The sequence below is a fragment of the Daktulosphaira vitifoliae genome, unplaced genomic scaffold (genome assembly GCF_025091365.1).
Source record: "Daktulosphaira vitifoliae isolate Bord-2020 unplaced genomic scaffold, ASM2509136v1 Scaffold_1, whole genome shotgun sequence".
Taxonomy (NCBI): Eukaryota; Metazoa; Arthropoda; class Insecta; order Hemiptera; family Phylloxeridae; genus Daktulosphaira; species Daktulosphaira vitifoliae.
Window position 1 is genome coordinate 15,068,336 of NW_026099572.1, and position 12,552 is coordinate 15,080,887.

At 27.0% G+C, this 12,552-nt stretch overlaps 2 protein-coding genes across 2 annotated transcripts in view; one reads left to right on the forward strand and one right to left on the reverse strand.

Moving 5' to 3' along the window:
- The window catches only part of LOC126902315 (DNA-directed RNA polymerase subunit beta''-like), a 45,127-nt gene that overhangs the window by 3,860 nt on the left and 28,715 nt on the right, over positions 1-12,552 (forward strand). The gene's annotated exons all lie outside the window — the stretch shown is intronic.
- LOC126902762 (uncharacterized) overlaps positions 10,181-12,552 on the reverse strand; it is a 64,412-nt gene continuing 62,040 nt past the window's right edge. Inside the window, exon 3 of the transcript XR_007703319.1 lies at positions 10,181-11,132. The gene's annotated coding sequence lies outside the window, so the exon portion shown is untranslated. The remainder of the gene's footprint in view (positions 11,133-12,552) is intronic.

The window sequence follows — 12,552 nt, forward strand, 5'->3', positions numbered from 1 at the left end:
TTATTTTTTTTTTTTTTTGTGACTGTTACCACTTATGTTCTGTAGTCATCGGGCCTATTATATATAGTTAAATAAAGTAATCCAATAGTATGACAACAAAAAAAAACCTACAACAGTGGAAATGTGGCATAGTTAAATCAAGTATAATGATATCTGACAGTGATTAAAATCACTATAAAAAAAAAAACGCTTCATTGCAAATCTTTAGATAGTGTTTAATTTAAAAAAATTGGTGGATTATTCCAAAATTTACATGCTACATGTTCTGCTAGTTCCTTATTAATATCTTGATTAAGGTAAAGTATGTTGAATGAAAAAGGGATTATTGAGAAATATTATTTCTCATAAAAAAATTGTGTTGATTCACACACTTTTCAATAAATTATAGCATTATTAAGTTAAAAATGTAAAAAATAAAATCGATAATTTTCACACAAAAAGCCATTTTCACCATTAAGACAAAATAAAGTCCAAATTTTTTTTTTTCATAAAGTATGTCGAATGAAAAAGGGATTATTAAAAAATATTATTTCTCATAAAAAAATAATGTTGATCCATACACTTTTCAATATGTCATACCATTATAAAATTAAAAATGTAAAAAATAAAGTCGTGAATTTTCATATAATAATAGCATTTGGTAACCATTTTCACCGTGAAGACAAAATAAAGTCCGAAATTTTTTTTTTTTGCATAATAAAGTAAATTACATTAGCTTTAATTTAAGATATATATAAAAGTGTCAGACTTTCCGGAACACTTTCAAAAGTTAAGTTGAAGAAGTTAATTTTTTGTAAAAAAGTTGTCATTTTAATTCCCCTCCTGTGGGCAGGTAAATGGTCAGATTTATAAAAAAATTATACCAAATGATAGGTAAAGACATCAAGCATCTATAAAAAAATGTTTATTGATTTGATAATTTTTGAAAAAATTATGGCAGTTTTAAGAAAAAAAAATTTTAAAAATTTCGAAAATTAGTGATTTTTAAATTTGTAATTTATTTGTAGGTTTCCCTCATTTACGGGGAACGAGTGAAAGTTTTTCAATTTTTGAGCGTAATGTCTTCGACTAGATACGATTTGTGATCTTTTGGCGAATCGTTGAAAGATATCGGTTCGGTGAGAGCTGAGAAAAAGTGGTAATTGTCACAAAAAAAAAGTAAAATTATACCTTCTTAGCTTCCCATCGAAGCTAAAATCTGCCCAGTAAGAACTGAGGAAAAATAGTAAAAGACACAAAAAAAAATAAAACAATAAATATATTATGGTAAAATTAATACCTTCTCAGCTACTCATTGAAGCTAAAATTTGATGAAATAAGTATTTTTAAGGATTCATATTTTTAATTATTCTGAAACTATCTTAGAATATTTTTATAAATTTTAAATTTTTTATTTAACATTAATTACGAAAATGATAGTTGATTTGATGTATGAAAAACAATATCTATTCGACATAATGATTATATATTGTATTTTTTATATCTATATTATAGGCATTTTTTTAATTCCTCATTTTATTTACTTTAGGTCGTATTTGTAATACTGAATCTTATTTTGAAATGTACAATGCTAGTACGAATTATAACAACAAAAATATATAAAATATTATGAAGATAAGGATGATATGAATGATAAGTTTAGAGAATTTAACTTAAAGGAACTAACATATGAAAATGATGAAAGTAATATCAATAGAAAGGAATCCTGTGATTCTTCATCTTTATCTTCACCTTAATCATAACTACTTGGGTTAGCCACCCTTATCTTAAACTTCCACTTAATATGACCTCCAATATCATCTACGCTCACATCAGGCGTCCTCATATCGCATTCAATTACATCTCTCCATCTCTTTTTTGATCTTCATCTACCTCTTCTTCCTTCAACATTTGTATATTTTAGTTTTTTTTTCTCATTGTATAAATGTACCTTTTACGTACTCTGTTTATTATCTTATTTAATTTATTCGTGTATCATATGTACTAGTTGTACGTTATGGGTGCAATAAATACTAATATTATTCAATATAACTTAAAAATATAATATATTAATAAATATTGAACTAAATAAATAAATATTTATTAATAAATATTTTATAGAAAAAGTAAAAAAGACAATTTTCTTAATTTTTGTAAAATGCATAATTTTGAGATTTAGTTTGCAGTTCTTAATATAAACACCTATTATAATTGAATAAAGATATTATTTTTAAGTTCAACATTTTTTTCTTTTCGTCTTAAAAGAAATAATTTTCTCTCGGAATACTTTTTTTATGCAAATATACAAACATATCAAAAACTCAAAATATATAAAATATTGTAGTTGATGTTTGGAATTTAGAGAGAGCGGGCAGCGAATAATTGACCATAATAGTTTTAATGTAATCAATATGTTTATTGTTCCCTTAAAAAAAATATATATATTGTGATAACGACATGGCTATACGAAGCGATATTCTATTGTGAATAGAAGGTATAAATAATGTTATAATATTGATAATGATACATAATATGATTGTTAAGATTTACCGCTCACGTATCGAGAGCAGAAATTCTTTTATATAGTATTATATTTTTTGCTGTTTGGATGGCACGTACATAATTTTTTCTTAACAACAAAAAATACATATACATTATTTTTATTATGAATATATTTACATTTTCTTCCCCCTTCTTTATACGCGGACAGCGAATGAAAACTGACCAGACTTTTATCTTCTTTCATTTTTTTAACACGACGAAGGCCACGCCCGTCGTAATACACGAAAATATACATCCAATCGGTGCGCACATCTTACACACACTTCACACAGAGAGATTATTTAAATCGAGCCCACATTACCATACGAAGCGCATACACAAACACCGGGCGCGCTAACCTTATCCTGCGCAGTGCGGAGAACAGGTCCGAAACATAATTCGACCGTCACGCCAAATACAGCGGCGGCGCTCCGCACAAGCGCAAATGGCCCGTTCAATATTATGCTTTGTATAGAAATATACATATAAGTTATATAAACGTGTACACTTTATTTTTGAAAAAAATCCATCTTCCGCATTGTACGTATGCGCGTTTCTGTAACCCTTTTTCCACCGTCACGCATTTACATCCGACGGTTACCACACACGTAAAATAAACGTTTTATCGATTTTTGTTTTGCTCCGCATTTATAAAATTGTACCACGAAATGCCCAAAATAAAGACTACCAAAACAATACAAAGGGGCAATTTACATTTTCATTATAAAATTTCTTTATAAATATTTACCGATGGCAAGTTCTACTCTATTAAATCTTTTCTACCCACTGATAATTACAATAGTGGTGTACTACAACTCAGTCGACTCTAATAATGAGTAAATTGTTCAAAGATAGATATACATAGTAAAAATTGAAAGACAAAGAATGTGTTTTAAAAACATTGAATTAGCATTTTTGTTATTTCGTTTGACGATCTCAAATAGTTCTCGTTTATTTGTGAAAATTATAACCATGGAAAAATTTAGATAAAAATCTGAAACGTATAAAAAATTCACATACATCCTATTATTAACTATACATCCAACCGCATAACTTTTAGCGACTCTGCCGTTGGTAGCAGCTGTCTAATGTGAACAAATGTGATGAGGGTGAACATACTGCAGCGGGCCCAACGAACCGCAAACCATTAATTGACGTGAAAAAACTGTATTTATTATAAAAATTTATAACCCCATTGAAATTGATCGTGGAGTTCTAATCCTTCTGTATAATTGACTTTGATAATGTGGGCGTACCGGAAACGTGAAAGGTATACGTACCGGGTCTTAATAATAATATTGTGTTATTATCAGTATCATCGAAATTATCGGTATTAATAGATCTAAGGGGGCGGTTTATGTCTCCTTCGGCTCTTCCTTCGGTTACAGGCGTTACTGTGCTCTGAATATGGTTTAAACGACTACATTTACCGCTTTATTAATCATTGGCCCTATTGGTAGTACTCAAAGTACTAATTTCAACACTTTACCGTTACCATTAGATACCCATTTGAAATCGTTTAAAAAATTATGTTTACACAAAATACTATTTGTAAAATTCACATTCATAAAATATTTATTTTAATTATTATTATTATTAAATTTAAAACGTTATGGCATTTAAATGATGTGTTTTTCCTTCTTTATAGAAAAACAAAATTTATCTATTTATCGATTGTATTGTGGATTAATCACAAAAGGAAACAACTAGTCCGCTTTGAAAAATTATCTTTTTTTCATTACTTTAAAAAGTTGTACACCTGAAAATGTACAATGTTTTGTATAAACTTAATATGTATAAACAATTGTTATTCGTGTATAATATATTATATTAAAAAAAAAAAATTCATTAAAATGCAAAAATATTTGTTTTCAAAGTAAAGAACTGGATACATTTTTCACTTTATTACTCGATGTTCGCGCATCTCTCAATTGGCTAGGATTTTCATTGTTCAATAAACTCAATTAAACTGTCTCAAAAAAGTCCCGAAAGGGGAAACCGCTGGTGGAAAAAAGTGGTTTTCGTTATTCGACCCATGTGTTGCATGAAAGACAATGGGCGCGTTCCACCTGTACGCGTCGGTACACTACCTATAATCATAATACACTTGATGCACGTGCATTATAATGAGGGCGTTCACGAAACCGCGTCCGCTGGGCGTCATTTGCCTAATTGATTAACGTTACCCCTTTTGACGCCCGCGATCACATGTTTAAACCATTCCATTCTGCGGTACTCACAATATGACATTTGCGGTTGGCAAACAGGTGTTTATTCATATACTTACTGCGTTTACATGAATGTGCTCGGAACATGTTTCGTGATACAATTATTGGTAAATTCTACATTGCTAACGGACACGTTGCTCGCACAAAACGTTCAACGACACTCGGCTAGCGTATTATTGTGTCGATCAAAGTATTTCATTTTGCTGGACAGAGAAAGGCATTAGCGTTTTGAAAAACTCTGAAAATATATCATGTTATGATATTAAAAAACGTTACGTATGTACATGCAACTGGCGCACAAGTCTGCTGATACCATTAAAACCAGTGTATTCGTAGAATGTAATTACCTATGTGTGCTAGCAGTAGCATTTGTATAAAATATTTAACGTTGCGCCACCGTCGTGTATGGTCATTAATATAATGTACTGTATAAAACATAAACAAAGACCTGGCTAGAACACAAAAAAATACAACAGATAGATATTAGTGTACAATAACATTTGAAAGCCGCGGGCTTGTACGTTAACAAAGATTTCGTTTCCAACGGTTAATGTCCTGTGCCCTGAAGTGCCATGAAATCACACGGAAAGATGAGTTAATTTCATTTACATCTCGTATTCCAATTAAATTATCAGTTTTTACGTTCTCGAGACTTTCAACTAACCAACAACTCTTAAAAATCATTTTCATTGATTTCTATGATAGTGTCTAAATATCAAATTAATAGTGAACAGTATTATTTCCTTTTTCAACAAAAATCACGTACAGTTATATTAAATAGCTGATGTATAGGCAATGGAGTTTTGTCCAAAAAATAAAGAGAAATAATGCATTTAGATTTTTTAAAGTGAGTTTTACGAAAAAACTCTTCAGAACATTGAAATGCAAAATCAATACATAAATATAATAATATCCACGATAAAAAATATTTAAACTATTCAGTTTTTAGCACGTTGTAATACCTCTGAATAAATTGAAGCATTTCATTTGAGCTTTAGTATATTACAAGTTTTTTTTAGTGAACTATAACTGTTTATTTATGTGCTACTATATACATAATACGGTAAAGTAACAACTATGACGTACAATCGATTTTATTAAAAATTATAGCCAGTTTATTTTGTTCATAAATAAAACTATTTTACCACTTCTATTATATTAAAATACAAAATTAAAACACATTTAATCTTGAAAATTATTATTCTAGAATTTTGCTCGTTGTTTTAATTAAACACGATTTTGTAGGAAAAATTAATTTTATTCAATTCTCAGTGAGTTACGAGTCTTTTAAGTGTAAGAAAGACGATAAATAAGCATTTATTTAACACAAGGATCGAACGCGTTAAATAAAAAACGTACCTATGCTCTTACAATTGTTCATTGTATTGCTAAGAACCGATTGCGCCTATAGACTCGTATAAATAAACTCTTATTTTTCATCTCCCTTGAATTTTAAAATCTCGTAATTCAATGAGAATTTATTAATATAAGTGTAATTTTCTTTTTATCCAATCAAATCAGTTATATTAAAAAAAAATAGGACTGCATTTGAAAAACATAAGTTGATGATAGTTTAAGGCATAAGGAACAATATTAAAAATGTATTTTTTCTTATAAAATAGTGTAATCACTATTGTTGCAAAAAAAAAAAAAAAATTAATCGGCTCACAAAAATATTTCATGTAGTTAAAGAATCACTCGGTATAGTTTTGCCCGTATATTTTTAGAACTAAAGAATTGGCAATTCAGCAAAAAAAATCATTAAATTTTTTGTAAGTATAATTGAAATTGACTGATGGAATGTCATAAGTCGGGCTGGGAACGTACATATTTATCTAAAACACGTTTACCAATGGTGAAATAAGAATAGACGTCTTGATTTTCTAGCACGTAGTTTTATAACTATTATTTATTAAGTAGAGGTATCTACTTTATTCTCACAGTCAAACTACTAAGGAGTGCATTGTGTGTCGTGTGTACCCGGCGGTGATGTTTTGCACGTCAGTAATTTGAATGTCGGTTTTTATATATTTTTTTACATTAAGTTTTTTTTTAATTCCCAGTGGCAGATAAGAATTAACTTTAAAAAACTATACGAATAAAAGCGATGTTCTTTTAAACGGATTATTTTTTTCCACACTAACCGGTAAAGAAAAAAAGTCTCGAGGCGAATTAACGGCGTGGTGTCGCACGAGCTTAAGACTCAAATAGCCATGACCTGCAATTAGTGTTGCTATGTTACGCACATTGATGATTTATGACTCTTGGAAAAATCATCGATACAACTGTAAACCAAAACTGTTTAGAGTGACTAAATAATAAGCCACTTGTACCGTTTCGGTGTGTTAAAACTAAAGGTTTTGAGAAAATTAATAAAACGACATAAGTCTAATCAGCTATTCTTTTGTTTTTCACTCCCCACTTAGTTATAGTACTTGTAGTAATAATGTTTTTATCCAATATTGTACCACTTAAAGTTAAAATAGAAACCACAGGACACGTACAGCGCCACTATAAATCATTATGATCAACTGTCGATACATAGTTAACAGGAGTTCCAATTAATTTATTAATTCGACCGCAAGGGTATTATCAACAGTGCTATTGTCGAATCTATAATAGTAATAAAATTCAGTTTGTTAAATTCATGGACAGTATGTTTTTTATAAATGTCGACAATTAAGGCACGGCATGTTGTTATGCTACGAATAAAACAACATTTACACGACACAACAACGAAAACAACAGAATAATTCTTAATAAATCTAAAAACATATATCCTTTAATCCAATTAATAATTGATAATTGTGTTAGTTAAAAACAATGTTAAAACCCACATCATCATTATTTTATCTAATTTCTTCTAATCATAAATTTATAAATAGTACTTATTGTGTCCACTTAATATTCGATCAATAGATCAACTATTACACATATTCTTGGAACAAATTATTTTTATAGACACAATTATGAGTTTTAGAACATATTGGTTTAAATAATTTTTAAAAGTACTTCTAAAACGAAAAAACTTCATTTGTGATCACAACTGGTACAGTAGCCAAAACGGATACACCGTTCTAATGCGCACTGTGAGTAAAGAAATATATTCTCAAATTATCCTTAAAGAAACGCATTATATTTCTTTAAAAATAACAAAAAAATTAGTTTAATATAGATTAACTTCAAATTGTTGCTAAGTCTAAATATACAAAATGAAAAACTTAATTCAGTAATTTATTTTTACTCGATACCCACATATTTATTATAAACAACAATCATTAACAACTTTTGAACTAATACTTTGGAAGTTATTAACACTTTACTATAAAGACTGGAAGTGAAGTGTGGGTATATTTATTTTTATTTTTGAAATTTGTCAATATAAGTTATCAGGAGCAATTATTTATTATTTGATTAAATTAAATAAATTTCAAAAGATTTAATTTATAATGTAAAGTAAATTATCAGATATATAAAAATCTCGATCAAAATCAAATGATAAAATGAAAAAATTATTATTTCATACAGTTAAAAGTAATAAAAAGTACATTCAAAATTTGAATTTCATACCAATTTTCAAATTGTATTTCAATCACATTAATATCTATATTGAATATAATATACATTTTTAGCTTTGAAAAATAGTTTATGACGTCATTAAAAAAATGAATGTATATTTAAGACTAGATTTCTAGTTATACAGGATGTTCTTTTAACACTAGCCATTACATTTATCTTAAAAAAATTATTTTTCTGAAATATTAGTCCACATGTTGTTATCAATCAGTCATTTTCTAAATTACATCGTTTTATAATTTATAAGTTAAATTTCTCGTTAAAAAAAAATAATGTGGACAACCATATAAGACATGGGAGACATAAAAAATATTTTAGTACAGATAAATGGAAATAAACAAGTCAAAAAAATCATTATTTCAAGAGGAATTGAGTAGCTACTAAATATATTCACTCTGTAAAGTTATGGGACATTAATGTATTTTTAGATTTATTTAGATTATGCAAGCAATAAAAAGGATAAAATATCAAACGTACAGTATAATTGTCTTTTTGAATAATCGGTTTATTTTCTTAACTGTAAACTTCTAAACTAATTTTAATAACATGAAGGCTTTTCTATCAAAATTTTCTGTAATGTGTATATATATAAATTTTTGCTTTGCTGTTTTAACTGAAAATCGTAAAAAAGAAATACAAATTAACAAACTAAATAAAATTTTACAGTGTGAAGGTTGGAAAAAAATTGAAGGTAATTTTTTTGATTGTATTGACGACGAATCTACGAAATTCGACATAAAAGAACTGACTAGAGCCAATAATGAAAATAACGCACTAGTCACTGAAAATAATTTGGAGACAAAATTGAAAGAATCTTTAATTGTTATGACTGCTGTTTATCATGCCATTTTTGATCCATTAATTCAAAGTTACGAGGTCACTATTGACTGGTGGTTAGACGATCAAAATGAAACCATGCAGATTGAAATTCTAGAGTATTTTTCAAATGCCATTATATTTTACGATCCATTAATATCATGCGCGATTCAAGCATTAGAATTTTTTAACTGCCCCAATTCTTTACTTCAATTTCTGAAGAATTTAAAAGAATGGTATAATGAAGTTAGTACACACATAGCCAGTGTTGAATATAATCAAAAGTTCGATTGGAATACCTCTAACAAATTATTCAAAAAATTAATCGAATTAAGTTCTATTAATGAAGATTTTGATGGATTTCATTTCGATTACAAGGATTGCAGTATTAAACATCCACTAGTTCATAAGTTCATTGATTCTATATCACGTGAATTTATAAAAAAAATGAGATTTATTGATTTCACAAAAATAGGTAATAAAAGAATAATTATAGAAAGCGTCAAATTATTTTGTCATGACTTTGGCTTCACCGAAGACATTTTGATAAATAGTAGTTAAAATTTAATTACTATTTAAATGGAGCCGTAAAAGATTACGTTTTAAAAATAAATTACTCTTATTATTGTTCAATACAATTTATTACGATTAATAATATACAGAAATGAGTTAAAAACTAAAATTCAGTTTATAATTCGCGTTAATAAGATATTTATCTTTTATTTACACGTTAATTAAATTATCTTATGTTTACAGTAATAATTTTCTAACTAATGTGTAATATACTACAATAAAAATTATGAAAATTTATTTCTTATTTCCCTTTATAATCTAAGTTTGTGTTTAGAATTTAAGTGTTATACCAGCCATTCAATCGATTTTTACAAAAATAAAATAAAATGTTTATTTTCCGTTAAATATTTAATATATTAATATGTTTTAATAAAAATAACTATCACTAACAAAAATTATACCAATTTGATAAAAAAAAATTATAATTATAATGTAGAATATAATAAACAAATTATTTATAGACACGCTTTTGTTACTATTATTATTCATTTTTATTTAAAACATAACAGCAATACAATAAAAGTATTTTTTTAATAATTTTTCGAAATAAAAATTTTTTTATGTGAATGGGTAAAATTGATTAGTTTTAAAACACTTTTTTTCTAGATTTTGTATTTTAAATGAATAATTTGTCAGCGGGTAAAGTGTTGTAATTTTCCTTTTAACAAAAATTATTAATTATTAATATACCATAAATGAATGATACAACATTAAATAATAGTGGAGAAATTTGAACTTAACAAGAAGACCGAATAAAATACATAATTTTTAAAAAAGAGGTGCATAGATCTAGCTAACCACACTGTTGTTTTAATTATGATTTTTAATTGTTACCAAATAAAAAAATAAATCGGTAAGCAACATTAGCAACTTAATTTTCTAATATAAATAATTTTTTTTGCTGTAATATTTTGAATGTGAAAGTATGCTCATAAGTTATAATTCAATGCAATTTTTTTTAAGAAATTCTTAGGTATTATGTTGTAATATGCATTACGTAATACTATGAAAAAATTAATACATTTATTCAATGAGAAAAAAAAACTAAAATATACAAATGTTGAAGGAAGAAGAGGTAGATGAAGATCAAAAAAGAGATGGAGAGATGTAATTGAATGCGATATGAGGACGCCTGATGTGAGCGTAGATGATATTGGAGGTCATATTAAGTGGAAGTTTAAGATAAGGGTGGCTAACCCAAGTAGTTATGATTAAGGTGAAGATAAAGATGAAGAATCACAGGATTCCTTTCTATTGATATTACTTTCATCATTTTCATATGTTAGTTCCTTTAAGTTAAATTCTCTAAACTTATCATTCATATCATCCTTATCTTCATAATATTTTATATATTTTTGTTGTTATAATTCGTACTAGCATTGTACATTTCAAAATAAGATTCAGTATTACAAATACGACCTAAAGTAAATAAAATGAGGAATTAAAAAAATGCCTATAATATAGATATAAAAAATACAATATATAATCATTATGTCGAATAGATATTGTTTTTCATACATCAAATCAACTATCATTTTCGTAATTAATGTTAAATAAAAAATTTAAAATTTATAAAAATATTCTAAGATAGTTTCAGAATAATTAAAAATATGAATCCTTAAAAATACTTATTTCATCAAATTTTAGCTTCAATGAGTAGCTGAGAAGGTATTAATTTTACCATAATATATTTATTGTTTTATTTTTTTTTGTGTCTTTTACTATTTTTCCTCAGTTCTTACTGGGCAGATTTTAGCTTCGATGGGAAGCTAAGAAGGTATAATTTTACTTTTTTTTTGTGACAATTACCACTTTTTCTCAGCTCTCACCGAACCGATATCTTTCAACGATACGCCAAAAGATCACAAATCGTATCTAGTCGAAGACATTACGCTCAAAAATTGAAAAACTTTCACTCGTTCCCCGTAAATGAGGGAAACCTACAAATAAATTACAAATTTAAAAATGACTAATTTTCGAAATTTTTAAAATTTTTTTTTCTTAAAACTGCCATAATTTTTTCAAAAATTATCAAATCAATAAACATTTTTTTATAGATGCTTGATGTCTTTACCTATCATTTGGTATAATTTTTTTATAAATCTGACCATTTACCTACCCACAGGAGGGGATTTAAAATAACAACTTTTTCGACTTGACTTTTGAAAATGTTCCGGAAAGTCTAACAATTTTATATATCATTAAAGTTAATGCAATGTTCTTTATGTTGGAAAAAAAAAAATTTCGGACTTTACTATGTCTTCACGGTGAAAATGGTTACCGAATGCTATTATTATATGAAAATACTCGACATTATTTTTTACATTTTTAATTTTATAATGGTATGACATATTGAAAAGTGTATGGATCAACAGAATTTCTTTATGAGAAATAATATTTATATCCATTTTTTATTTGACATACTTAATCAGGATATAAATAAGGAAATAACAGATTATGTAGATTTGGAATAATCTACCAATTTTTTAAAATTAAAGAGTCAAATATTCACAAAAATATATAAAATTATAGGTAAATATCTAAGGTATCTATAAAAAAAAAAATTATATTGATTCGGTCATTTTTAAAAAAGATATGACAATTTTAAGTAAAAAAAATTGAAAAAATATCGAAAAATATCGATTTTTAAAATTATAATTTTTTGGGGTATTTCCCACGTTTACAGGGAATGAGGGAATTTTTGAGGGTAATGTCTTCTACTAGATACGATTTGTGATCTTTTGACATATTGTTCATCAAAATCAGTTCAGCGTGAGCTGAGATTGAGCGTATATAGTCACAAAAAAAAAACACATCATAGTAAAATTAATACCTTCAT